Raw genomic sequence first — 6,205 nt, forward strand, 5'->3', positions numbered from 1 at the left:
TCTAGATGTGCTTTAGCAAAACTGATATGAAAATTATCCGGTTTGAACAAATTTTGTTCGGTTTGTTGACATCTCCATTAATGTCCATAGACTGGTCCTCAGGATCCGCGGACGGATGTAGTGTCTGGTTTGAAGGTCTACAATGCACCAACTCTTACAGTTTGGAGGGGACAGCATCTCTCTCCGAGACAAAGAAACACAGCTTTCCTCCTCTGCAGCCACACAACGCACTCACGCAGTCACGGCCTAACACAATCGCCATGGCGCCAAGCAGCACCAACGGCGACCGCCGCCGCGTGGTCCTGCTACCGCTGCCCTACCAAGGCCACATCAACCCCATGCTTCGCCTCGCCGCCGCGCTGCACTCCCGTGGCCTCGCGGTCACCATCCTCCACCCAGAGACCCGCGCGCCGGACCGCCGGAAGCTCCCGGCGGACTACCGCCTAGTCACCATCCCGGACAACATACCTCCGGAGGTCGCCGCGTCCAGGGACGTCGCGTCGTTCGTCTTCGCGCTGAATAGGAACTGCGCAGCGGCGTTCCGGGACTACCTGGCCGGCGCCCTCAGGGAGGAGGAGGAAGGGGAGGACGGCCACGTCGCCTGCCTGGTCGCCGACGTGGACTGGTTTGTGCCGCTCTCCGTGGCTAGGGAGCTTGGCGTGGCCGCTCTGGCCCTCATGACGAGCAGCGCCGTCAGGTTCCTGGTGTACTTGGCGTACCCAAGTCTATGCCACAAGGGCTACTTGCCCGTTCAAGGTAATACCAAATCGCCATTGTTGTGCTCTTTGTTTGGAGTTTGGAGGTCTAGCTAGCTTTTCTCAGTTCGTCCAACGAAAGAAATTAGTATATTCGATGGATATCCGCAATAATGTCTGGTTTCAATCGATCAACAGAGAACCTTATATCACATAGTAGCTAGGTTCGTTCTCGGAACAACAGCATAACCAGCGTTGCTAGATCCGAATTATTGCTAACAAAACAGCGTTGCTAGTACTTGCATTTTTAAAGTACAATCTGACGTGTCCCGCCAAACAAATAATACAACATGAACATGACATGCATACACAAAGGTTGTGAGTGTGACCCCCTCCCCCCACCACCCAAAACTTCACCTAATCACCCACTCCATCAGTCCATCTCCGTTATCACGTGGGTCTGTGAGTGGTACGATCCTCGAATAGGAGAAACAAAGATAGAAAATGAAGTAGGTACATTCTTTCCTTTTTTTGAAGTAGGTAAGATGCGATCTACGATCTAATTAATCGATGTTGTCAATTAAGATTTTTTTACAAACGTCCTAAAAAACAAGTTCGTAAAGTATGAAGATGGTTATCTTCATCTGTGGTCTATGAACAACCAATGTACATGATAAAACCAAAAGTTACAAGAAATGAGCCTAGCTTTTTTTTTTCTTGCGAGGGGAATGGATGTACAACCTGGCCATTGGTTCAAGTCCTCGCGATTGCTAATTTGGATTCATATTCCTTCAAAAACAAAATTATTGTAGGCCTACTTTACTGCCTCACGAGCGTAAATTTTGGTTCATAATTTGACAAAAATGAAATCGAAGTAGGCCGCTTCCCCTACTGCATTTTCCTTTTGCATTAGAGGATTTTTACAACACGGTGGATATGTTTTTGGAACTAAAGGCTTTGTTGTTGTTGGTGGTGGTGGTGGTGAATATGTTTTTAGATTTGTTTGACCAAATTCATGTGCTACTAGAAGAGATGGGCGCGCTTTGCTGCGTCGTTGGTATTATTTGTATTTCATAAAAAGTTACTCCCTCTTTTTTCAAAATGTAAGCTGTATTGGCTTTTTGAAAAGTCAAAACTCTTTAAAGTTTGATCAAATTTGTAGAGAAATGTATCAATATCCATAATATCAAATCAGTATCAATAGCTTCATCATGAAATGAATTTTTAGATTTTATATATTTATTATTGTAGATGTCGATATTTTTGGCTGTAGACTTCGTCAAATTACAAGAAAATTGAATTTTCAAAAAACTAATACATCTTACATTACGAAACTGAGGGAATATTTGGTTTGACAAGTGCAGTGTTTTGGTGGTTCTTCATGGTGTGGGGAAATTTTCTGTGTCGATGATTGCATGCACTATATTGGTGCTATAATAACATATATATGTCGGCATTTCTTGTTTTGTCTAGGTGGTGAGAGGGTGCAGCGGGTTGATGTATTTTTACAGGCCGGTTGCTACCCATTGATTTAGAAAAAAGTGTTGACCCGGTCAAAATATGAGCCAAATCCAAAATTCTATACTTCAATCGAATGAGATAGCTCCAAAATTAGGGAGCATGGTGAATTAAAATAATTGATTGAGATAGCTCCATGATAAATTGTTGACCCAGTCAAAATCGGCTGACCTCAATTGTTTAGGAGGCCTTAAAAATTAGGGACCATAGTGTATGTAATAATGTGGTGTTTAGGTGGGCCTTTTACAGTGTGGGAAGTCGATGACTGCCTGTACTATATTGGTCCTATATATAGTATCATATGTTGGCGTTTCTTTTTTCTAGATGGTGAGAGGGTGCGCGGGATTGATATATTTTTACAGGCCGGTGGTTGTCATTTGATTTTAAAAATTGTTGACCCGATCAAAATATGAACCAAATCCAAAATTGTATACCTCTAGATCGAACAAGAGAGCTCGAAAGTTAAGGAGCATAGTGAACTAAAATAATTGAACGAAAGAGCTCCATGTGAAATTGTTGATCCGGTTAAAATCGGGTGACACAGTATCAAATTGAAGACCTCAATTGTTTAGGAGGCCTGAAAATTAAGGAGCATACTGTATGTAATATACTACGTAGTAGCTAGTCAGTACCCATTACACATGCGTGATCGAGAACAGCCATTTTGCGTATTCAACCGGGTATGTACTATTGGAATCTAAATTCCATTTTAGAGCACACATTGGCAATCACTCGGTTTGCTCCTTAATTGTCGTCTTTTCTTTGCTTGATTGGTTGGAGCCGATATTGAATGATCGTTCATCTGTCCATCAGAGTCAAATTTCAACATTGCAGTGGAGGAGCTTCCCCCCTTCGTTGTGCAAGACTTGCATCGTGTGATGGACAAGACTCGACACCTCGCGTACACAGATCTCCTCGCCCACATCGTCGCCGGCGTACGGCAATCCTCGGGCCTAATAATCAACACATCCGAAGACATCGAGGGCATGGAGATCGAGAGAATCCGCAGCGAGATTGCCCTCCCGGTGTTCTCCATCGGCCCTCTGCACATGATGACGTCTTCATCCGTCGAGAGCAGCCTACTGACAGAAGATCGCAGCTGTTTGGACTGGTTGGACACACAACGGCCAAACTCTGTGGTCTACGTGAGCTTTGGGAGCCTGGTGGGCATCGACACAGATGAGTTCTTGGAGATGGCCTGGGGCCTGGCTAACAGCCAGCGCCCGTTTGTGTGGGTGGTCCGGCCGAGGCTTGTGCACGATTGCGAGTCCAGTGCGATCCCTGGCGAGCTGCAGCAGAAGATGGGCAACAGATGTAGGATAGTGAGCTGGGCTCCGCAGCAGGAGGTGCTGAGGCATCCGTCTGTGGCCGCGTTCCTCACGCACTGCGGGTGGAACTCGACGACGGAGAGCATATCGGAAGGTGTGCCGATGATATGCAGACCATTGTCCGGCGATCAAATGGGTACTGCCAGGTACGTGTGTGATGTCTGGAAGGTGGGGGTTAGGGTGGAGGTGGAGAACCAGTTGAAGAGAGGGGAAGTCCAGGCGGCCATCACAAGACTGATGGATGGAAAGGAGGGTGAAATGGTCAGAGAAAGAATGAGAGATCTGAGGCATGTGGTGGTGAAGTGCACTAGCGAAGGTGGGACATCTGATGTTGCTTTGCAACGTTTAGTTTTTTTTTAGAAAAGGAGGATGACCCCCGGCCTCTGCATCTGGGAGATGCATACGGCCACTTTATTGATTATTCTCGATAACCATACAAAGTATTACAACAAAGTGTCTGAATTCACCATCTTGGCAACATGTGCCGCTACTCCTATCCAATATGATGAGGGGGTGCTAGCTGGGCCACTACCCAAACCACACACCTAAGCCTAACATCAAAAGCCGGAAGCCGAAACTCATTCGGTAACCCCAGCCGAGCCACATACTGGGTCTGGGGCGCAATCCGGTCAGACGCACTCGTGTGTCGTCGCCGCCATCTTCCACAGGTCCGTCTTCAGATCAAATTGAGGCTTCTACCTTGTCTGGCCAGTCTGCCATCGACGTCCCCATGACGCCAGACAGCTTCCTCCTCCTGCACGAGTCCATCTCCGCGCATCAGACGCCGAGTCTCCACAGCACCATGCCGCCGAGATCCGCCATCATCAATGTGAAAGATGAAGCACCGCTCCACCAACGCCGCCGTCCTCTAGACAGCGCCACCACCTTGCAGAGCGGAAAGATACAATGGCGATGGAAAGCAAGAGCTAGGACGAGGAGGGTACCACCGCCGCCACCCCCCGCACCCCAACAGCGCCCACCGACCACCAAGCTCCCTAAACGGCGCCTTCAAGAAGGATACGACGCCGATGGCGCCGCCGCCGCCCAACAAAGTTGGAGCTTTCGCCCGGGAGAACTAGGGGAAGGGGGAGTGGGGGGGTCAGACCTGTCAGACGCCTCCAAGGAGGGACACGGCGCCCTCAGGCGTCGCCGTCGACGCAGCCGAGCATGGTCGGCCATGGCTTTCGCCCGGACTGGATTCCCCACCACTAGCACCACCAGCGCCGGCGTCCCATGGAACACGAGCGGGCCGGATGGGGGAGAACACGCCGTACAGGGAGGAGGGGCGCCAGATCTGGCGCCGTCGCCCTCGTCCTCCGAGATTCCGCCGCCCGCGCGGCCAAGAACGCCGGAACCAAACGCCCGCACCACCGCCCGCCGCTAAGCCGGTGGTGCCTCACCAGAGGGGCCGCCGCCCCAGATCCGAATGCCCCTGCGGAAGCAGAGCAGCAACTTGCCCCGCCGCCACCTTCCTTGGCGGCGCCCCGGACTTGCCCGGAGACCGCCTCTGGCGGCGGCGAGGAGAGGTGGGGGTGGAGGAGGGCTGGGCGCGGCTAGGGTTGGCGGCGGCGAGGAGAGGTGGGGGTGGAGGAGGGCTGGGCGGCGGCTAGGGTTGGCGGCGGCGAGGTTAGGTGGGGGTGGAGATGGCGGCGGCTAGGGTTGACGGAGGAAGTTCGATTGTGTTTCATCTTTGCAACGTTTAGTGGATTCCAATATTTAAGTACACAACTGTTTAGGCTATGAATTGTCTATTTTTTCGTACGAGTTTCTAATTCCCTTAAAATATTGATCATTTAAGATATTGCTTTTTTCATTGACCAGCTATTTTCTCCATCAAATAGTGAGATCAATTTATGATATTCACCTCATTCTTTTATTCGAGAAAATGCGAAAGCCTTGTGCTTCGATCCGTCAATAGAAAGAAAAGTTTGTGCAACTGATGGTTGCAAGAAAGATTTTTAAGGCATCCACAAATTATTATGTCCTACCGAGACAGATTCTGATCAGATCAACGATGGATCAGTGGACGAAATACATATAGATTGATGGGATTATGGGGCGATTGGGTCACATGCATGGGGCTATCCAAATAAACTAGTTTTCGTAACTACTATAATACATGTATAATGAAAGGGTATCTTCTAATCTCACTGCTGTTAGCATCGAAAGTTATGATCTTTTTTTCTAATTGGGTATCTACTGAAGCAAACCTCATTACATTATACTTCATTATGCCCGCAACAATGCTGGATGTACTATGCACTCGACAAGTGGCTAGGAAATGCCACACTCCTGAAACAATATAAAGCTCTATATAATATTGTTCGTCATAAGGGTGATACTATCGCCACGATTATGGAATCCTTTCCCCCGAATGACGAGATTTAATAGGCCTCAGACTTGCATCGCGGAATGATTTGATAAATCGTCTCGCCATGGTACATTTATCACATGGAGTCAATCAATTTTGGTGGAATCTAAATGCGAGTGGTAAATTCTCGGTAGATTCAATGTATAGAGCGTTGATCCAATATGATGTGGCAGTTTATAATAAGAAGAAGATCTGGAAGATGAAGATGCCGCTTAATAATAAAATCTTTGCATGGTATCTTCCTCCAGGAATCATTCTTACCAAAGATAGCCTTATTAAGAGAAATTGGTATG

General features: G+C 48.3%; 1 pseudogene; it reads left to right on the forward strand.

The window, feature by feature from the left end:
- The first annotated feature begins 215 nt into the window (after positions 1-215).
- LOC119333912 overlaps positions 216-6,205 on the forward strand; it is a 15,262-nt pseudogene continuing 9,272 nt past the window's right edge.

This window comes from Triticum dicoccoides, chromosome 7A (assembly GCF_002162155.2).
Source record: "Triticum dicoccoides isolate Atlit2015 ecotype Zavitan chromosome 7A, WEW_v2.0, whole genome shotgun sequence".
Lineage (NCBI taxonomy): Eukaryota > Viridiplantae > Streptophyta > Magnoliopsida > Poales > Poaceae > Triticum > Triticum dicoccoides.